This window comes from Pleurodeles waltl, chromosome 2_2 (genome assembly GCF_031143425.1).
Source record: "Pleurodeles waltl isolate 20211129_DDA chromosome 2_2, aPleWal1.hap1.20221129, whole genome shotgun sequence".
Lineage (NCBI taxonomy): Eukaryota > Metazoa > Chordata > Amphibia > Caudata > Salamandridae > Pleurodeles > Pleurodeles waltl.
The window spans coordinates 1,041,005,129-1,041,029,170 of NC_090439.1; positions in this window are offsets into that span (position 1 = coordinate 1,041,005,129).

The following is a 24,042-nucleotide window of genomic DNA, read 5'->3' on the forward strand; positions in this document are numbered from 1 at the left end:
GCACATCATACACTGCACTTCATATGAGAACTCAGCTCCAGATCCAAACCTAAAATGAAAGCTGATACGAATCTGCTGACAACTTTTTTTTGGGCTGTTCAAGTCCACTGTGCTCGCTGTAAATCTGCATAAGCCTTTCATAATAGTATGCATCTTTTGTGTAGCTCTTGTTATCTTTGTTCAGATCACTTCCTTCTCTGTCAATATCTTTCACAAACATACCGTCACTGCTGTGTAGTTCTCAGCCACCACTTCAGCTGGAGCATTGTTAGGTTAAACTCAAGCTGGTTCTTCAGTCAACCAAGCAACAGCAGCCTTGCACTCTTTCCATAATTTGTTAACAGCAATCAAACATAATATATCCAAATCAATTCAAAGTATTTTCAAAATCGTCACCAATCTTTGAACCTCCTTGCACCACTTGCCATGTTCGTCCCTCAGGGGCAGGTCTATCATGGCTTTGTGTCACCCTTGCATTAAGCAGATGGGTGCTTTGGTGATGCAAAACCCAAGTCAGATTTATCAGGCCACACAAGGCCACCTTAGGTGGCCCTGTGTGGCCTGATAAATCTGGAGTGAAGTAAGGTAGTGCAATTCACTTCCTTGCATTACTCTTCCCCGGGAAGGCATTGGTAAACCTGGGAATGTGTCAAAATGCAATGTCTTTCCAGGGGAAGCACAATGAAGAGAAATATATTTATTTCTGTGTCTGCGGCACACTTAGAAAGAGTAAAATGCCTCTGGAGACAGGTTTTGTGCATGAAGGTGGCCCTTCCTGCACAAAAGCAATCCTTTCTGTGTCAGTGTTTTAAGTTGTGTTGAGTATGACACTGTTTGGTATGCTTCAGTGCTAATTATTCCTATTATGAATGGCAAGTCTTCCCCAATTCTATACATAATGCTCCATGCTCTGAAGAATGTATAAAAGGCAAATTTCTAATTGCTTTCATTAAGGACAGGAATCTTTCTTTTGGTTACTGTAGGAGGCTGGCTTAGTATATGGTGTACACCTGTAGGTGACGCACCCTGTCTGAGTCAGGCAACCCTTAATGATAGCGTTAGTGGTTCCAAATAAACATAGCTCACATAGGGTAGCTGTGAACAGCAGTTAAGGCTTATCGAAGAGGGTGTAAAGCATTTGCAAATACCCCAAAAGTCAGTCAGTGATGTTCACACTAGTGTTAGAAGAATAATGTATTAATTATTAAAACACAGGCACTAAACTAACTTTTGTGTATTTCCTAACTGGAGATGTATACACACAAAAATATACTTGGAAACAGGTAAGTAAAAGCATAAAATAACATGGGCCCTATGGTGGGCAAAACCATGTACTAAAAAATGGGATGAGAAAGTCACAGCTAACCAAGGCTAACACCCAAGGATTTTCAGGACTGGGGAAGTACTGAAACACCAGAGGTAAGTAATTAGGTTTCCCCAGTCGCTCGTGTGCAGAGATATTGCCATGGATACCCTGAGTAAGTCACGGTTAGAGTTTTTGTGTTTCTGGACCATTCACAGAGGACCCCGTGGAAACCTGGTGAGACAAGGAAGGTTCAAGAGTGCCCCTACCTATGGATACCCAGAGAAGTGGGATACCTATGCCAGGAAGCCCAGATGCATAGGGGGAAGACATGTCCATGGTGCAAGGGTGCCTGCATTGGCGCAAGGCAGAACATTGCGCAGAACATTGTGCACCAGCGCAAGGAAAGGACAGTAATGAGCCGCATTATGTTAACTATGGTGCATTCCTGCCCTTTAACTTTCGTGCAGCTCAGTACATCAAGATCGCTTGCTGCACTGTTTGCAGTAATGATAAATCTGCACCTCAATTTTGGAAAATGTGTGGCAAAGGAATAGAGATCGCCCCTAGTCCAAGAAAGGCATTAAATATTGCAAGAACAACTCTCACTCTTACCATAGCCTTCCTCCAAAATCCCACTTTATCCCACTTACTTTCTAACCACTGTTTCAGCGAACTTTTGTACTGTTTCTTTGTGGTCATTCAATCCCCTTTATTCAATGCTTCAAGGTCAAGGTATAGGTAATGTTTTCCTTTCATTCATTGTTTACCTCAAGAAATCTAACTTTCTAACAGTAAAAGTACCTTCTAAAGGAAGCTGCTATTCTTTATCTACTGTCGCCAAACACACTCACAGTGTAAAGAGCTGTGTTGCCCTTCAGCTGTATTTGTGCTATGCGAACACCAACACGCAGAAATAATCTTTAAGCTTCATTTTGCATTGTTTTTACGTCGAGCATGAGTATCAGTGCCTCGTTTTGTTTACACTTCATGGCCAGGGCTCACATACACACAGCAGTCATATCGGTTTTGGAATTGTAATGCTGTTTGTACTGCTCTTGAAAATTTCACTTCCAGCTATCTCCACAGCGACCTTTTGCATCACTAATTGTGTGACTCATAAATCCTCAGACATCAAAGAGCTGCAGTAACGAAACATGTTATGATTATTCCTTTTAAATAAGTTTCCATTATGTAATGTAAGACGTCATCAAGTTGAATTAAAAGACATTTGACTTTTAGAGCTGGCATGTAACCCATAATTCGTATATCATTATATGTTAGTATGTACTTGCAAAGAACATTTTGCTTCTTTTAAAAGCCATAGCAATATTCCCTTAGTGCTTGAGAACTGTACTTTCAGCTACTTAGATTGGATCATAGGTTAAGCTAGAAAATATAATTTTTATTATAACAATTAATCACTTCGATTGAATATGATGGATGTTGGGCTAAGCTGTGGGCTTTAATAATACCTGAATATTAAGTCACAGGTTTAGAAATGTATTACACTGTCAAGCTTTACAATATATAAAATACTTATCTCCGAGAGAGAATGCACACAATTCAAAATATATACTAATTCTTGGAGATATATTAGGGCGAATTCACAAAAGCATTTATGAGTACTGGAAGTATTGGTACTGGAATACTCTTTAAATAGTGATGTCACATGCCTTTGTAACTATCCAAAGAGAGCACGTTCCTTTCGATATGTGCTTATAGTATCTGAATATAAGCAAAATAAGTACATTTCTTTACCATTTTAGAATTTTTTGGGCCAATTCACACAGGCTTTTAAGAAGATGTAAAAGAGTAAAACAGGATTAGGACCTTACACACTTCAAAATACCTACGCGAGTACCCCGCTTGTGTTATGATTTACCTCTGTTGGGAAAAGCTTGTTAACTACAAGACGTTAGTAGAACTTTACTGTAGTGTGACCTTAATTGGAGGATTGTGACAGATCATATAACCTGACCTTGGATGGCATGAAATGGCTTTGGACAATCTAACAAAAGGGTCGTACAGTGCTTAATTTGTAAATAAAAACGTGCAGGTGCCCAAAGTCCTCCACTTAAACACGCGGCAGCTGTAATTAAATGTGCAAACACGGAATACTGAGGCAGCTAATCCTAAAGTCATTTTGGGCTTCTTTAATCCATTTACAGCCACTCACTGTCCCTTCAGCTCACTCTTGCAACTTTTTGCTTTTCCCTTTGTGAAGCTTTTTCGTTTTTCTCTTCCTCCGTCTTTCCAATATTTGACTTTTGCTCGCAGTTACCCACAAGTAACCTGACATCAAAATCTGAATCTCGAAGACATGTAGTTTAATCAATAACAAAGCATTCTTGTAATAGAAAAAGAATAGAAGAACCACAAAATCAGTCTCCAAGCCAGAACTGCTGAAATTATCCTATTAACCTAAGGAATCACTAACAAAACAATTAAACACTTTGGAAGCACATTTAGGCCCATATTTATACTTTTTTAGCGCCACATTTGCGCCGCTTTTTGACACAAAAGCGGCACAAACTCACAAAATACAATTGTATTTTGTGAGTTTGCGCCGCTTTTGCGTTAAAACATGACGCAAATGAGGCGCTAAAAAAGTATAAATACGGGCCTTAGTTTTCTCAATTTTGTGAGATATTATTCAATGTTGTGCAGTTTTTCGACTGCAGAAAATTCCTTAGCCTTAAGAAGGACATGTTCTAGTCATTTCTTTCCTTCATAATCTAAAGCAATAGTTTCCCAACATGCATGTGTGGAGAAACCTTTGCCAGGAATAGGCCCTTTACATCTCACAGGGCAAGATCATAATAGATCCTCTGTGATTCTACAGACCTGTGTGCTTTTTGATGTAGCAAAACTCCAAGGGAAAAGATGTACGAAACATTTTTGAAGTCGCAAACAACTCGATTCAGCAAGCAAGAATGCTTTTTCTGATGTATAAAGCCCAAATTGTGATTTGCCAACTTGCTACTGAATAGCAATTTCGGTTTTGCGATTCAATAATTGGAAGGGGTGTGTTTAGGATGTCCCATCCTCATACTGATTCACAGTGTTCTGTATGAATGTTTTGCAACCGAAATAAGGTCACAAAGCATTGGCAAGTTACCTTTAACTCAAAGTTGGTAATAAACCATCGCAAATAGGAAGACGACTGCAAGGGAACCCTTCCTCTTTGAGAAAAGTTGTATAAATATTTTTTCAGAGCATGCATCGGTCCCACGGACCAATGCCTACATGTAAGGAAATGCATCTTTTTGCATGTTCATCCCAATATGTTTGGACTGATGCTTCTAGTTTTTCGACTCTGAGAGTGCACTGAGGCCTGCTACCAAAACCTCTTTGCCAGTGTCTCAACTCCATTCATCTTGAAAGAGGTAACATCCAACTAGAGGTCATCCCTGAGACACAGTTGACCCCTGAGAAAGTATCCTCCATATTGTGTCTTGTCTAATCAAAGGTGTTTAGAAGTTAGTCAGTTACACCTACTTTGATGGGAGATCAGCTGTTCCCTCTTCCCTCAAGCAACACAGTCACAACCCCCTGCATTGTTTTTAAGGTAGCCCTCTCAAAGAGAACACATCCACCCATATCTTGCCTATTATTGTCTACCATCCCTCTTCTTGGTATGCCCTGCTCATTACTGTAAGCCTGTTTTCATCCTCTATTTGTACTTCCCAACTTTCTCCACATGTATTCTCTAAAGTCCCTCTCTATGTGATTTAATTCACTATTGTGTGCCCATCTTTTATATGGCACTCTGTTTTACCATTACCTCAATCTTAAATTCCTAGCTTTAATTAGTAAAATTGTCATTTCTTTAAATAAATCCTGATTGTCATAACCTAGTTCATGGAATTACTGCTATAACTACTGTATGTTAATTAATGCATTCTTTCCATCCTGGCTTTTGAATAGATGCTTCAGAAGAAAGCATAAAGCAGTAAAAGACATACAATTAAGAAAGGACTGACAAACATTGACTGAATCACGTATCCTCCAGATTAGTGATGGATACCCAATTTGGGTATTCATCCTTGTGTAGATATTATCTAAGTGGAAGCCAGAATGACCAGGCATGGGTCTCATGCTCACTGTGAAACAGGAACCAAACTACACCTGACTGACGGGCACCAATCAGAGAGAAACCGGCCTTGGGTTGCTTGTGTTCGGGTATAGGGAGGACCTGGCCTGGCAGTCGTGCTGGACTGTTCCTATTGGAACAGGGTCTAGAGGCCTATGAACTAAGGTGGCATAGTGAGCAAGCGAACAATGGTTTTAATGCCAAATGCTAGGTGCTACCTAACAGATACTTTAGGATCCATCGTGTGATGCTGAGGTTCGTCACTCGAAAGAAAATATGCATCCAGCACTGATTAATACATCTTTTCTCTTCCTATAGCGAGAAACACTGTCAAAGGAGGGTGATCTTAGGTTTGGTTCTTGTCAATCCCGCACTCTCTGTGCCTCCTCAGCTTCCTTTAGTGAAGTCTTGGTGGAAACTTGCCATGTCCTAATTGTATCTCAGGTCAGCATAAGAAGCACAGTAGAACCAGTGGAGTACATATTACTTCATGCTTTGGAAAATTATATAAGAGCTCTCCATAAGAAAGGAAATAAGAGAAACAAAGCAAGGTCGAGGAAAGGCTGGCTAACTAAAAAATATTTTCTAACGACTTGCAGTAATGGAACATCTGTGCAGTCTTGTTTGTTGTTGACACCAGGTTTGTTTGATGGACAGACACTAAAAATGATTGAAAAATACAAAAAAGTTAAATTTTTAAGTGTTCAGTATGCAGCGCAGGAAACGCATCTTTTTGCATGTTCATCCCAATATGTTTGGACTGATGCTTCTAGTTTTTCGACTCTGAGAGTGCACTGAGGCCTGCTACCAAAACCTCTTTGCCAGTGTCTCAACTCCATTCAAAGTATATGTTGAATTGGATGCACCCAATTGGCAAGGTCTGACTTACTTAGAAGTCCGTAGTATATGGTACCTAGGGCATGCAAGCCGGACAGCCTGATTTAGATCTTGGTGGTGTTACTGTCAAGCCGTGTTTGCAGCGGACCCGAGAGACCATCAAGTTGATGGTGTTCCACAACTGTATTTTGATGTTACAGCTACACAAGCAGAGGACTGGCAACATATTGTTGATGGAGGGAGATGAGGGTGGGACCCAATGGACTTCGTACAACGGCAGTGGCTATAGAATAGAGGTAAGTGACACACACACACTGTACCTTAGCCATATGCATCCCCCTGCACTACACACTAAAAACACATTACACACACACCATCATCCATTACAATTCCAACACAACTCAATCTGTACATGCAGAAAAAAACATTGACATACATCCATGACATAACATACACACACCATTGACACTGCACCCACACACATCACAACAACCAACACAACCATACACTCAGCTACACAAACACACACACACACACACATGAACAACTACACACATCACCACAATGTCTGCCACACAGCAACATTCACCTGATTGTGCCATACGGCAATACAACATACACAATAACATCGGTCTCACATGCAAGTGACACACATACAGACACAACTGCATTACCCACTCCAGCTACTTCTACCCCAAATAGCCAATCCACACACACACACACACACACACACACATACATGTACTGGCTCACGTACGCAACAGAAAGCACAAACCTACCCGTACAGGCCCTTTGCAATGCGCACACATATATTCCGTTGTCCAGTATGAGTGTACCATCAGTGTTAGTGCCAGCATTCATTTAGCAATGAATGACACAATGAAAGTTGTTTATGAGTGTGATATGAATGTTGTGGCAGTATGTCCCTAGCCATGTGTGACACAATTGTCTCCTTGACATATGCATGTCACAGTGGTTAAAAAAAATGACTGTGACATGTATATGTCTGCAGTGGTCCCGACCTCCCATGCAGTGCTCACCCAACGTGCCCAGACAATGCAGCATCCTTACCTTCGAGTCCGGCGACGGGGGGGAGGGTGTTTTCCCTGTGGGTCATTGGCAACAGTGACAGCATGTGTTGTCCAGTTGTGTCTAGCCAAAGACGAAGGTGGAATGGGGTAAAAAGGTGAGTTTTCACCCCTTTTACCTCTCAATCTGTCAACTCAGAAGTGGAGGTCACACTGCCATTTTTTGTGGCAGTAGGGCACATCCAAATCCCCATGGCGGGAAGGCTGGCTGGTGTCCTGCTGGCATCCGCTTATTCCTCTTCTGCCTTCAACGGGGGCGGTGTTTCTTTGCTGAGACAGTGGTTCGAATGCATGCCTTCGTCTATGGGACTGCAACATCTAAATATGGAGGGCAGACCATCACAGCAGCGGACAGGTTTTCAGTCGATAAGTTGGTGGCGGGACCGTTACCGTCAATATCTAAATCCACCCAGAGTGTCCACTCAGAGTTGCAGCACTAACAGTGCCACACTTTCTGTGACAACACACAAAATGAGTCCCAACCTGCCACTGCAGACCGGAAGGGCAGTGCTTGCACTGCCAGTTTGACTTTGTCATGTAAAGCTATGGCTAAGGCCCCTTATCTTTTAACATTACATGCAAGCCTCCCCTAAGAAAGGCCTATCAAGACCTATGGCAAGAGCAATATTTTGTTAAGCAAGACATGTTTATTGCCATGTTTTAGCAGCAACACTTCCAAATTGTCATTTTGCTGCAGGTAAAATTGGTAGACCCATTGGCTAGGATAAGGTTCTTGCGTGGCAACCTCACTCGGCTAATTTTTGACTGGTACTACCAAACTGGGTTACGTGAGGTATCAAATTAATCATGGCATTAAATGCAACATGATGCTCAGGTCGAAATTAAAGTAACTATTAAAGGTGGGTAGCTTTTAGAAGGTTGTCCCTCTGAGCTCTGCTTCTCCAGCAGCCTCTCAAAGGCATATGCACTCAGACAGCTTTTTGACCACCTGGCGAGGCATGTAAATGAGTCCCAGGCTCAGGAACAAAGGGCAGTGCCACAGCAGTGAAGTGTCACCTCCTCTGCCTGAATGGCCACTGAGGGGGTTAGAACAGAGAAGTAGACAGTGTGGCAACAGAGCTGATGGGAAACTCACCCCCAAACCAGTTTTACTGTGGGTGTGTTGCCCTCAAGTAGCCACACCTCTAGGGTGGACTACCTTGCTCCTCACGACAGAGGAAGGGTTGTGCCATCTTGAAAGGGGCAAGAATTTGGCATTCTGGGATAACCAGATGCCACACATCAAATGAATTTCATCACTAGGTAGGAGGGCACCAAGTAGACCACTGTTTAGTGGCCAGGTGGTCCCCTCAAGGCACTTTTCTGGGATAAATATGGCACCCCTGGCATGTTAACACAGTACTCACTGGACTTGGAAGGAGGATGAGAAGAAGACAACTTTGCACCTGTTTGGAAGTGCACAAAGAGAGCCTTTGATGCCAGAGTGACGGTACCTGGCACACTTTGGGCTGGCGGAGTTTGGACCCTGTTCTGCATGCCTCACTTGGGGAAAAGCAGGCAGGCTCTCCAGAATGGGGAAAAGTGGCACAACGAGAAGCACCACGAAGGACGCAGCGAAGGACGTGAAAGTTACGGGGAGCTGCTTGCTCCTTGCTCCCACTCCTGCCCCCAGGAAGTCAGAGAGCTGCGGTAAAGACACTGTGAGTCGCGACGGCACAAGCTGCCCGCTCTTTCTCCCGCTCCCGGGAGTGTAAAATATAGCAGCAGTGTGGCAGTGCCGCGGGAAAGACGCTGCGAGTCGCGATAGCAGCAGTAACAGCAGCAGCGAAAAAGACGCCACAGAAAGGCCGGTCGCCCCCTTCTCTCACTACAGTAAAAAAAGCAGCAGTAGTGGAAGCGGCTGAGTAAAAACACTGATAGTCACCGCAGGATAGACACTCGCCCCTTTCTCCCTCTCCTACTTTTGATCTAGGGAGACTTTGGAAGTTTTGGTAGCGAGAAAGTTCGTGTGAGAGGGGAAAGAAGAAAACCCCCCTGAATATTCAAGGAAAGTGCCTGAACATTGAACATTGAGGGAGCATCTAGGAGCCAGCTGCACAGAGGATCCAGGCCAGCAGGTTGTGAAGAACTGCAGGCGGTTGAGAGCAGGTTGAGTTGGGAACGGAGGGAAGCCTGTCTCCTGACATTAAGATACTGTGATTTGTTGCTGGCTCCACTCTCACTACTCCTTTTCCTCTGGCTCGGCCTTGTTTTGCTCTGCTCTGCCCTATTTTTGTTGAGTCACAGCCTGTCTGCAATAGTTACAGAATGGGTGCCAGAGGTCTGTGGTCCGTGGACTGTTCGTGGATCAAGACTCTTCGAGATTCAGAGGGTTCCCTTATTTCACAGTGAATCAGAAGGGCATAGCAGGAAAAATTGTATTTAGAAACATACTAGGTCCTGGTGGATCGGTAAACAATTTTCATGATAGGAAAATTGGCCTGCTGGGAGAGTGGATTCAGGATTAAAGCAGAATATAGTAGAAAAGCAGTAAAAGGATCAGGAATTAATACAAATGACCTCTAAACGCATGAGAAGGAGTAGGTCATTCCTTAGTCTGGCCTGTAAAAAAAACAAATCAAACCCCTTAAGAAACAAGGGTGTTCAGCACCTAAATGCAAAAAGTTTGAACTCTATCCTCCCATTTCTCCAAAAGGACCCATGTGAGAAATTGGCAGTCAAGGCGGCAAGTTCATTCGTCACCAACAATAATACCTCTCAAGGTTCCACCCAGGGCAATGACTTAAATTATATGACGGATGAGGGTACTACTGTCAGTTGGGGATTAGCTGTTTTCTCCGGCTCCTCCCTCCGAAGTCAGACCAATCAAGCCGAAATTATGGAATTCATCCTTCCCGATATTGATCCGGATGAGGTGTCCGGACGCAGAATTGTCCCTGTATCCATCCCAATAACGCCCATAGCAGCGTAATCTAATATTGGTTCCCCTATGCTAAAACATTTTAGTAGTACTCCCTCGGACCACTTTCTTTCGGATATAAGATCTTCAAAAACCCTGGATTTGGTGTGTGCAGGAACTTTTCCAACTGTCTTCCAGATCAACACATTGTCCTTTCTGAATCCTTTAAGTGCTTTGAAAGAATCCTTTCGTCTATTTTGGAACTTCTCGAAAAATCCATAAAAAATTCTGATCACACTCAAGATATTCTTGTTTCCATTCTAAATGTTTTACTAATAAAACAAAATGTAAGCCACCCTCCTGACGAGTCAGCCAAGACAGCCATAAAGGAGATATGTCAAGGTTTGGGTTTAAACACAAATGGTGCCTGTTTGCAGTCCCCAGTTGCTGGAGATTTGACGAACATAGGTGATGTGTCCACCCACACCAATAAAGGAACCCAGACAGGAAAACCACATCTGGATAAACCAGTCTCTACACTAGCGAATCTGGCCTCCCAAGAGAATGAGGTATATTCTCTGGACAACCTCTTTTCCAGCATGAGTTCAGCATGCAATATTCTGCCATTGTTCCATGATGTCCAGAAAAAGGAATCCGCTCTAAATCCTTAAGCAGTTTCATTCCCAATCTTCCTTCTCAAAGATCATTTATCATTAAAATTGATGGAATGAAATGAAATTGATGTGGAAAAGGCCAGTAAAGTAACCAAAACAAGAGGGAAAAAGACGGGGAAAAAAAGGAACCGGTGACCCTCTAAAAAGAAAGCAAGGAAGGTTAACTTTGAGGAAAGGAAGCAGGTGATATGTACGGACCTGTTGGAACAGGTCCTCTCATTGGAGAACTTCCAGAACAGGACTGAGGAGGCGTCTTTTGTTGTACTGCAAAGGCCAGATTTGGGCTCACCGCAAGATCACAAACCGAGAGATTTTCCTGTGATCCCTAGTGCCACATCTGATTCCATCAATGTAATCCCATCTGACACTGCCCCATTAAGAGCTATGGACATTTGCCCTAGATTAATTACTCAGAATGTGGAAGAAAAATTCAGGAAGGATAATGCCCTATTGGGCATATGAAGTTACTGGACAGCTTAGAGTTTTTGACTATATTTGACTCTAACATATGTCTGAATCTTTCCTTTCTATTGTCATGCTTTTTGGAAATAGAAGAACTCAAATTAATTGAGAGTAGCGATATTGTGAGGGTCTTTCTTGAGCACAGTATAGGGGGTGTAAGGCAAAGGTATGGTTTACCTTTAAAACTGTTTTGAAATTAATTCTGGTCAACTGTGCCCAACTCCAATGCAGGGGTATGGACGTTATCCCAGTTCGTGATAAGTTAACATACCTTGGCAGGCAGTATCCTACTCATGGTTTAGACTCCACAACTAGTATTGTTAACTGGGGGGGGGGAACATTCTTTATCCTCTAGCGAAATTGTGCAAGTTTCCATATTCCAGGGTGCAAGGGTAGTGAATGTCTTGGAAGGTCCCAAATATCAGGGCTCCAGTCCTAATCATGAAAACTGGAATTGGTTAGCGGGGCCCTGAACAGATCTCAGTCGAAGGGTAAGCTGATACAGTCAAGTTACTAACACTGACCTCTCATTGGTCCCTTGGAATGCTGCAGGATTAGGGAAATATTTAGGAAAATTAAAAGTAAGTTGTTTATTGAAGATTGACCTGATTTGCATTCAAGAGACCTGGTGTTTAAATGACTTCTCATGCGCGGGTTACACGGTTTTAAGCAAAATAGCACCCCCCTCAAAAAAAGGGCACTCTAAGGGGGTTATAGCTATGCTTTTAAGCAATAGATACAACTGGGAATTTGATAGCCTCCCCTTGACTACAAACTTTTTCCAAATATTACGAGTACATGTTAGTGGGGAGAAGGGTGGGAAATTCCCCTTGATTATTGTAAATGCATATCCCCCCTGAAAAGGAATTCAACACTATTCTTCAATAGTTGCTTAATCAAGTTTATGATATAGGAAATTCTGTCAAATTAATTGTAATGGGGGACTTAAATTGCAAAATCTCAAATTGCTCGCTCCACATCTTTTGTGACCCAGACAGGAAAAAAGTGCTGAATATTCCACCTGTCCTATTTCCTCCCAGGATTAGGACAGACAGAAGAGGACTAATTTTATCGAAAGGTCTGAGGTCCTGTAGCAGTATTATACTGAATGGGTGTTCGCCTGCAGCTTACACTCATAAGTCCCTTAAGAATAATTCCATTATAGACTATTTTTGTACTTTGTACAATATCGCTCAAAGAGTCGAGGATATGGAAATAAAAGACCCTTGCATAGTGACCATATGATTCTAAATGTACCTTAAAACTGCAGCTAGGGGCTGTAGATCCTTGGTCTATAAAAAGCGTAAACCCTAGAATTAATGGGAAAAATAGGTGAATGTTTTGTTCGACAGCTAAAATAACATTGATTAAGCCATTGTTGGAAAATATTGTGGGAAATATGGAGGTTTGGGGGAAAGATGCCTTAACATATTTTCCCAATTTGATGAGTCACATTATTAAGTGTAAGCAGCTTGAGCGTAGTATAAATGGAATCAAAAAAGCTCAGCTGTCCATTATGAATCTGAATAGAGAAATAAATAAGTTAGTAAGGCGACAGCTGGAGCATAAGACTATGGAAATGAATAGGAAAATATCACTACTTAGGAGAAGAAGATCACGGCTGAAACTCGCTACCCAAAGGAAAGAAGCGGATCATAAGTGGATTGCACTGAGTGAAGCAGCTGCGAAGAGAAACCCTAGTAAATTTTGGGCTGTCATCTCAGAGGGGTGTGGAAACCTTAAAACCCTTTTCGCCCCCAGATAGCACAGGAAGACTGGAAGCTGTATATCCAAGTCCTTTATGCTGAAAACCAGGGTGTTGACCCTAGGAGAGAGGTGATAGTATTAAACAGAGGGGGAGAAATTAACAATACGGGTGCACCTACTGTTCCTGAATTAGAGGGGATTATAATTTCAATGAGCTCATCGGGTGCCATGGCCCCCAACGAGGTTCCGATGACTCTAATTAAAAGGGAGCCTTCGCTTTGGGCAAAACTCCTTTAGCCAGTATTTTACGCCTGCTATGCTCAAGGTGATATGCCGGAATCATGGACGGGTAGTATAATACTCCGTTTATATAAAAAGGGAGCTAGAACAGCACCGTCAAATTATAGACAAATTGCCTTATTCGATGCAACAGAAAAGATTTTTGCAAAAAGCATCTTATTGCAATTAACTGATTGGGTTGAGGAAAATGGTATTCTTTCATTGGAACAGGCATGTTTCAGAAAGGCCCACAATACCTTAAATAATAGTCTTATAATGCAAAGCATAATTGATAAATATGTCCAGACTAGGGGGGGAATATTGCATGCCGCTTTTATTGATTACTCCACAGCATTTGACAGAGTGGATAGGAAAATCCACTGTAGGAAACTTCAGGAATTAGGGGTCCCACTTTGCCTCCTGCGATTGGTGATTGCTCTGCAGTCTTCGACGTGGTGTAAAATCCTTATGGGGGGAGAGCAGGGATTGTCCTCAAAATGTTTAATCAAAAATGGCCTGAAACAGGGCTGTTTATTGGCCCCACTGCTTTTCTCCCTTTCTATCCATGACCTCCCCAAAAACCTTAGGAGTACTATTGGCTATGCCCCCATGGTGTGTGGTCAGCCAATCGTCTGCTTATTATATGCGGATGACATAGATGTGTTCGATCTCACCCCAAAAGTCCCAAATCAACGTCTTGCTACTCTAAATCTTTACTCGGAGATGCACTACTTAAGAATTAATACATCGAAGTCTCAGGTTGTATGCTTCACCAGGAAGAAAACCAGAAGGACAATCTGCTCCTCCTGGGTTCTGAGCCAACATAAGTTGGAGTGGATAGATACATATGAGTTTTTGGGTAAGATCTTTTCTGCCTCAATAAATGAGCAAGAGCATATTTGCAATAACACCAGTAAGGCTAATTCACACACTCAAGGTTTGGCGGCATTCTTCAATGCAAATGGTAAACGCCACTTTTCGCATTTATTGACTGCCTATCAGGTTAAGATACCAGCTACTCTTCTATATGTGATAGAATGTATAGACATAAATAAATGGGATTTCCTTGACAAGAGAGAAGGCCGCATCTTAAGACGCATGGCCTCTTGTAATCACTCATCCTCAGGGGCAGTGCTAAGACTTGAATTTGGCATTAAGAATATTTTTGTGCAAGGCCTTGCGGCTGTGATTAGAAGGGCGCATTGCCTTATCCATAGCGAGGAAGTTACTCTGAGAAACCTGGCTTTCAACAAAAAAAATTATAAATTGAGAGAAAAATCTGGGTTTTCCATGCTATTCGGTTCCTAGAGCTGGACCCAGACCTCACTCCTTCAATAGACTTCATAAGTTTAAAAACATCTTGAAGGAGGAGACATGGTCTAAAGGCTTTTTAATGGATCTTGATGTGTGTCACTATAGAAGAGGTCTTGAAAAGTTAATCAATTCTGTATTTATGAAAGTGGTGCAACCTTACCTGACTTGGAATCTACCATATGGTGTGAGGTGATTTATATACTGATCAGACTTGATAGAATACCTCTGAGGGATCTAACCTCCAAATGGGATGGCTCTACTAATTCCTGTGACCTGTGTCAAGGTGGGGTACAGAGTATCAAACACATTTTATTTGTCTGTCCAGCTTTAGCCACACAGAGGAAATTTTAGCTGAAACCCCTGTAATTGCAGCTAAATATTAGATCTTATAGAGAGGCCCTAGATTTATGTTATACCCCTCCTACTGAAAGGCTTTGTTATAGGATTTTAATCTTTTTTCAAACCTTCCTGCAGATATATTGATCCTCTGTGATGAGATCATCGTCTGGCCCCTGGTGTTGAAATTAAATAAATACCGCAGGGACCATAGGAATCACCACGATTTAATGAGAAATTTTAAGGATGAAGGATGGGAGGGGTATGTCCCTCAATTTTGTTGGGCAAGGACTCTTTGAATTTAAGAATTGGTGTCCATAATGGGAGGCTAAATTTATGCTATTTTAGATCAAATATTGCCTTACATTGGTATTATTTTGCAATGTGTGAAGTATGTAGGAATGATCTGATGGTTTGGAATTTTATTCTCTCTCTCTTTTTTTTTTTTAGAAAAGTGTATTATTTTATTATGTATTTATATGGTTTTGTATCGTTATTCATGTGGATCTCTTTAGACTTCCAAATCATGATAATAAGAATTTAATTTAATTGAGTAAGATGCTCCAGTACTTCGTCTGGATCTAAAGCATGACTGTTGTTTCCAAAAATAGGATCTCCCTCCAAACAAGCCTGCAGTGGAATTGTGGCCAACTTCTCCAAAACTGCTAAATGAGTTGCACATTCAGGATGGGACCGTGACTTCCAAATGGCAGGTCCCAAGAAGATTTCAACAATTGTGCTACATACGCTTGCTTCAGTGAATCCGGAAGGCTACCAATATGGCAATCAATATAGGAAGGAATGAGGGCTAAAAGATCTTTAGAGCAATCACAGTATTAAGTGGATGGACAAAATTCTGCAGCAAAATGGGTCAGTTTGACATGAAAAGTAGTGTACCTGATTCAAATTAGCAAGGTACGCCAATGTAAAACCATCACATATCAGTGAAGCTACAGCATCAAATTCTTATTTACTGACATTTTAAACACGATATTGCTTCATCTCTTGTGTTCTGTCATTTGTCCTGATTGAGCATTGAATTTACTTTCCCATATGAAAGGTACAGCTTCACATATTCAAGAACATCCTAACTTATCTATGAAGGTTCGCTACCATCATACAGCCAGGTACACCTATCATAGGTCTGGTGGAGACCCACATGCCTAGAAACATCTATCCTGTGACAGATAATGCCAAATAATGAATACAGGAAAACCTTTCATACTACTGTAGAAACACACATTCATAGATACCTTACTAATATCCCAGCGACACCCTCTTATGCTAAGGTGCAACTATACTATAAAAAGAACAACTATCACTTGCCGAAAAGACACCAGGACCTAATCCGCAGGTATTGTTATCTACTTTCAAGTGTATGCAAATGTGCATCGAAACAGTATCATGTGTCTAAGTAAAACATCACATGTCCAGGTGCAGCCTCGCCTACCCAATGCTCAGTCTCATGTGCCTTACTGCAATCTAAAACTATTTGTGGTCCTGTATGCCCAGATATTAAATCATGGACCTGATGTACGATTCCTTTTGCAAACCAGGGATGTTCAGTTTAAACACCAATTACTTTCCAAACAGGAATGCAATTTACGATGAATCTATGTACCAATAGGCAGCATCACAAATTGTTCACAAATTGTTCATTTGCAGCTGGTTGAAAAACTACCTTCCTAATGAATATTAATTATCCCCTGTGCAGGAATAAAGCCCTCAAATGCAAAACAGATCTTCAACCCTACATTTGCTTTCCCAAATGGGAAACATTTTTTAAAAGCAGCCGTGCTCCATAAGGCACCCGGTGCTGTATTTAAAAAAAAGACTGTATGTAGGAAAACATTAGGGGGGTGCACAGTGCCCGCTTCCCTGAGGCTGCTGATAGAATTACAACTGGGGAAGGTATCCCAAGGAGACACCTTCACATTTGTGAACCAGTTACCATCTACTGTGAGGTGTTGGCAATTGCCCATTGGTTTGCAATCATGACTGGTGTTGCAACTCAGTATTAGTAGAAAGTATGCCCCTTTCATACCTGCTCCTAATTGTAATTTGGTATGGATCACTAAACCAATTTAGTAAGTAGAAAAATATTTTGTGATTGCAGACCAGAGATATTGTGAACCACAGGGTTTGGGACTGTAAAATGGCTATTCACATGGCTTTGTACGCCTGGTTCCATGTGGGCGAAATCTGTCTAACATGATTATATACACCCCACCTAATGTTCTTTATCACAACTAAGGTGTTTAGATGCAGGCGTATATTATAAGTAACCCAACAAATGCATGGATATGTATATATATATATATATATATATATATATATATATATATATATATATATATCTGTATCTATCTATATATCATACTTCCATGGGCAGTTCATTTTCAGCACGCATTACACCGGTGCTGATTTCCTGAGCCCGACCATGCTCCATCTTTAATCACAATAACATCAATTACGAAACAGCACTCCAGAGAATGATTACTTCCAGCTTCATTCTTAGTTCCCATACAGAATGATTCCACACCAATGCGTTTCAACTATAAGAGTCTTGATCACGGTATTTATGTTTTTTTCTGTTTCACCTTTTTATACCCTATATCCCACTTAGCTGTAATGAAGCACTGTGGGAGTTGAAGTCTCTTTTTTTTCTTATATGTTTCAAAATGAAAAATAAAAATAACAATTTTTCAAATATGCAGATTGGTAACATTATTCGATGACTACAATTGGCAGCAACATCTTTATACTTAGGTTTCCCAAATTTGTGATCGCTGACATTAATAAGTATATAGAGCCATGATAAGAATTATAAAGAATAACAATTAAAAGATTAAATGATAAAAGTGAACAATTTGGAATCCCAAGTATAAAGACGTTGCTGCCAATTGTAGTCATCGAATAATGGTACCAATTTTCAGAAAAAAAGAGACTTCAACTTCCTCTTCAACAAGTAAACATTCTCTGGAGTGAGGTTTTGTAATTCATGGTATTGCAATATATATATATATATATAAATATATGTATATTATATGCCAGTCGCAAAGTTATATGAGCCTGAATGATCAGAGAACTGATGCATGCAATTGTAGAGACCTGTGTCTAACACAATGGTCACAGGTTTGAATCCTTGTGAATGTACTCAATAAGATATACTTATGTAGTGAATGCCATTCAGTTGGGTAAACATGAATTTCTGGTAACAGCATTCTCAGATTAAACAAATCATAGTGTGCTCTCTTAGTTTATATTCATTTATATTAATTACTAATAGCACCAGTACTGTATGCCTAGGTGCACCTACCATGTACTAAGGTACAACTCTAGAATGTTTATTTATAGGTCTACTTATGTAGGCATTGTCCACCATTACCATCACAGCCCCCATTTCCTATCCATACCTCCTCTTCAGGAGCTCAGCCCTTCATTTCACATGCAACATTTTCATCTCTCACAGCCAATTCATACAGCATGTACTATACAGATGCATGAGGGACATTTTTCAAACGTTACTCTTTTTCCTTTCTCACGTGATGCTGTATATGCATTTCTCCACTCATCTCCTCACACCATGCAGACATGCAATCACTGTGCCTCAGCAAAGTTATAATAGGGCACACAGACGTACACAAGCTATCACTGGACGCAGTTTTGGGCTCCTGAAGTCAAGATTCATATGTCTTTAAATCATGGCTTACACATACCTCTGGACCCTCAGATAGGTCTGAACCCGTCACCCGGGCCATTGTACAAAACATAGGGCAGAGTATGCAGGTGGGTGACCAGCTAGGTGACACTTTTTTCACCTGAGCAACATGTTGGGTCATGTCCTCATGTGTTTTGCTGTCTGTTGTCAATGATGATTGGTGGACATTTAAAACTCTGTCCGCATATGCCATCCTGAGACTACTTTGCAACTCATACATGATGTCTGCTGTCCCCAGGAGACTAAAGATCGTCTATGCATGTTATTGTGTGAACTTCATGGACTGGCCTGTCAAAGGTCACTTAATGCCTCATTGGCTCTGATGATAAAACCTCAGCATGTGTGAGACCTCCCTAGATCGTGTAACAAGAGGCCACTTCTTCAAAAAGGGGGTTGCCCATTGTGGTGAAGGTGCCACATCAGAGAACCTGACCTTGTAACCAAGGTGGGTTTTCCTCCCATGAGATATTGCAGTGTAGTGATTGTAACCCATGTGCAATGATTGATGGGCCACTGGCAGTAGTGCGTACTTCGTGGGCATGTCCTGAAAAGCCAGGGGGGTGTTGGGTGTTTGAAAGTGGATTATTGGTAAGGCCAGGTAAGTACCTACACTAAGCAATAGGCCACTAACCTCCATGTAGGTCAATTTAAGTCTCAATAAATGAAACCCAGCTCAACCCTTGGTAGCTTGGCAACGAGTGACAAGGCTTTGCTTAGGAGGCTAGTGGGTAAAGCATTTAAAAATCACAAAACAGTACATAAGTAAAATACAAAACACAATAAAAATCCAACATCAATTTATAAAAATACATTATATTTGTATCTTTACAATGACACCAAAATGATTATAATCGGATAAGGGGAACCGGAGAAATTAATTTTTACAGAATTAATGTTTTCTAGCACATAGCTGCACTAGAGCTCAATGGGTTAAAAAAAGGTCACATTGAGCAGGGACAAAGTCCAGAGTTCAGGTCACCCATGAGGTAACACTGTCACACTTACATTCAGGAGTATTTCTTGATTCACAAAAGTGGTCTACAGCACCAGCCAAGGGTTCAGAGGCTCTGGTTTGCCACTTGGGGTTTGGAACTACCACTCCCACAATGAACCTCTTCAACTTATGGAGTTGCTCCAAACATCTCCAAACGTCTGGATCTTCTCCCAGAAGGCCTTTTTGGGTCCCTGAAGTGTCCACAACTTGATACAAGGTTCCAGAAGCTCTGAGTTGCTCCTTCAGAATTGGGACTACAGTTCCTGTAATGCACCTGGTCAAAATTCTTAAATGGCCACAGGACACTGATCAGCTGGACTCTGCTAGCAGGAGTTGATGCAGAGGACTCTGGGCAGCTCCTTTGTACCTGTAGCAAACAGGGAGTCCCTTCTTGAAGAAATAGAAGACAGGCAAAGTCCTTTTATTGGTGAAGCCCTAGTGTGCAGCTGGTGCAGTCCTTCAGAGTGCAGTGTCCAGGTGCAGGTCAGGGGTCCAGTAGGGCAGTCCTTCTTCTTCTTTGTCTTGTTCTTTGTAGGGATCTGAGGTGTGGGTGCAGCTCTGCCATATATATCCTTGCTCCTGGGTGGAAAGCAGGGGGGTCCTTGGTATCCAATCACAGGCAGGGTCCTTCCCCCTTTGATGACCACTTCCTGGGAAGTGTGGAAAAAATCAATCCCAGGGAGCAACATTCCTCAAAAATTTTACATGGCTGACAGTGATTTTGGGAGGTTAGATCCGGCTGAGCCCACACACTGGTGTGGCTAAAAATCCTATACACACTCCTCTCTCCTAATCTAAGCAAGAGGGCACCCAATTGTCTGGGGTTGCAGGATTTGAGGGAGGTGCTGGGCTGCTCTAATTGTCCCTCCCTGCCTTTGAAGACCAGTTTGGCTGCTCTCCCCCATTCTGTTTCCCCATCAGGTGAGGGAGATCTCCTCCGCCAGGCACATCCTTTGTGTTCAGCCAAGGCCACTTCACACCTCATCAAGGTGGCCTGGCCAGGCTGCCAGAGTCTGGCCAATCAGAGAAGGGCATTGTGAGAAAACAGGGCTGATTGCAGAGGCCCCATAACTTTTTGCCCCCATTTTCCTCTTTTTGCTGGTGTTTTCCTGACTTTGATGGTGCCCTGGGTACTGCTAACCAGTCCCAGGGCCTGTGCTCTGTGTAAAATGGATATGCAAATTAGGCTAAATATAATTGGCTAAGTTAACCTACCTATAAGTCCCTAGTATATGGTAGGGCATGTAGGTTTAGGGACCACAGCATAGGTGGTGCACACCTAGGGGCACTGCTGAGGTGCCCAGTGTCATTTTAAAAGCAAGCCTGCCTTGCTGGCTGCTTTTAAATTAAAGTTATATGCAAATTCGACTTTGGAATTAAAGGTACTTCCAAAGTCTTAAACTACCTTATTTTTACATATAAGTCACCCCTAAGGTGTGCCCTATGTGCCCCTAGGGCTGGGTGCCATGTAACTATAAGCAGGGACTTTATAAAAATAGATTTATAAGCCCTGGTGAGGTAAAAACAGCCATATTAGTTTTTCCCTCATTGAAGTAAATGGCCTTCATAGGCTAGAATGGGCAGACTTTATTTTAAATTTTAAAGTCTCCTTAAATGTTACATACCAAGAATTTGGTATCAAATTAATTGTTGTAATAAATCCCACAACTTCCAGTTGTTGGATTTAATATAACTTGTTCAGGTAAAAAGTTTAGACTTTACCTAAAAAGTTGCCAATTTCAGCTCTGCGTTGTTTTTGCTGCTGTGCTCTGATTGGCCAGCCTGCAGCAGCTTCTGCCAGGCTGCCTTGATGAGGTGTGAAGTGGCCTGGCTTCACACAAAGGAATGTGCTTGGGGGAGAGAATCTCCCCTCAGCAGATGGTGAGGCAGGAAGGAGGAGGGCTGCCAAACTGGTCTTCAAAGGCAGAGAAGGACATCTGGAGCACCCAGCAACACCCCCACATCCTGCAACCCCAGACATCTAGGTGCCCCCTTGATTAGATTAGGAGAGGGCAGGAGAGGGGTGTTTTTATGATTTTTAGCCACACCAGTGGGTGGGCTCAGCCAGATGTAACCTCCAAAAATCAGATTTAGCCATGTTGGATTTTTAGAGACTGTTGCCTTTTGGGATGGATTTTTGCCACACTTCCCAGGAAGTGGTCATCACAGGGGGACGACCCTGTACCTGATTGGAGGACCAGGACCCCCCTGCTTTTCACCCAGGAGCAAGGATAAAACTGGCAGACCTGCCCCCACACCTCAGATCCCCACCAAATTTCAAGAAGAAAGAACTTAAGGAGAAGAAGGACTGCCCTGCTGGACCCCTGGCCTGCACCTGGAACCTGCACTCAGAAGGACTGCACCAGCTGCACACTTGGGCTTCACCACAAGAAGGACTTTGCCTGGCTTCAACTGGTTCAAGGAGGGACTCCCTGTTTGCTACAGGTGAAAAATTGCTATCCAGAGTCCCCTGCACCAACTCCTGAAAAAGTGACCAGCTGACCACTGTCCAGTGGCCAAAAAGGAGTTTGCGCCAGGTGCATTCTGGGAGTTGAAGTCCGCACCCCCCAAGGACCATCACAGAACTTCTGGACCCTAGGGGTGAGCTGTGGACCCCAAAAGAACCTTAAAAGAACATCTGGGTGAAGCCCCAGAAGTTTGGAAAAGATTTGAGAATTTTTGGAAAAAAGCTCCAGAGAGGGACCGACCCGCTGCGGAAATTCTAGCCGGCTTGCCTCAACCGCGACCCGGCCTGACTTCGTGGTTCGTCCCGGTAAAGAAAAACATCCAAAAAAGAGACAAAGTCCGGAGGTAAAAAGTTGACCGGGACCTCCCAGCCATCGTATCCGAGAAGGGCTCCATGGACGTCGGATCAAGATCCAGGTTTACCCCGGTCGAAGGATTTTCATCTCGAAAAAACGACTAAGTCCGAAGGTAAAAGTCTCCACCGAGGAAACCCACATCGCGTATCCGGACAAGGGCTCCAGGAGGTCGGATTCAACTGGCAGGTTCGTCCAGGTGAAGAAAAACTTCAAAATAAAGACTAAGGGGCTCATTCTGAGCCCGGCGGGCGGCGGGAGCCGCCCGCCTGGAGGGAGCCGCCGAATGACCGCACCGCGGTCAAAAGACCGCGGCGGCCATTCAGACATTTCCTCTGGGCCAGCGGGCGCTCTCCAAAAGAGCGCCCGCCGGCACAGAGGAAATGCCCCTGCAACGAGGACGCCGGCTCAGAATTGAGCCGGCGTAGTTGCAGGGGTGCGACGGGTGCAGTTTGCACCTGTCGCGTATTTCAGTGTCTGCATTGCAGACACTGAAATACACAGTGGGGCCCTCTTACGGGGGCCCCTGCAGTGCCCATGCCATTGGCATGGGCACTGCAGGGGCCCCCAGGGGCCCCGCGGCACCCCCTACCGCCATCCTGTTCCTGGCGGGCGAACCGCCAGGAACAGGATGGCGGTAGGGGGTGTCAGAATGACCGCGGCCGAACCGCCGCGGTCAGAATGCCCTGCGGGGCACCGCCGGTCTGTCGGCGGTGCTCCCGCCGACCCTGGCCCCGGCGGTCTGAGACCGCCGGGGTCAGAATGACCCCCTAAGTCAGAAGGTAACTTTTTAACCGAGGCCTCCCGCGAACTGTAGCCGAGCAGGGCTCCATCGCGGCCTGAAACTTTGACTTTGCCCCGGTCCTGGTGCAACCAGATGACCCGTTTGGCGCTTTTCGTTTCTAAGCGCTAGAAAAATAGTAATTCTTTAAAAATTCATATCTCCGGTTCCCCTGAACCGATTTTAATCGTTTTTGTGTCATTTTAAAGATAAAAATATAAACTATTTTTATAAATTGGTTTTGGATTTTTAAACTGTTTCCTGTGTTTTATTTGATTACTGTTTTGTGATATTTGAATGCTTTACACTTTGTCTCCTAAGTTAAGCCTTGACGCTCGTTGCCAAGCTACCAAGGGTTGAGCTGGGATTAATTTACTGAGATCTAACTGTACCTAGGTGGAGGTTAGTGGCTTGTTGCTAGGTGTAGGTACCTACCTGCCCTTACCAATAACCCATTTTCCAACATAATTGGAAGCAACAACGGGATCCTGTACTTGTGTTCAATATCACGTTACAGTTTTAGGTAAAACAAATTAAAAATCCTTTAAATTGTCCTAGTGCAAAAATTGTTTTTAATTTTTAATTTGGATTAATTTCAATTATTGAATTTTTGTAATTTTTCTAAATTCTTGTTTCCAATTTTTGCAAAAAGTTTTTGTTGACACAAAACTAGGGAACCATGGAGCTTGATCTGGCTAGCCTACCCACACTGACAGTAGTCCAGCTTAGGGGGTTGTGTATTGAAAGAGGGTTGCCTGCAACCACTGATCT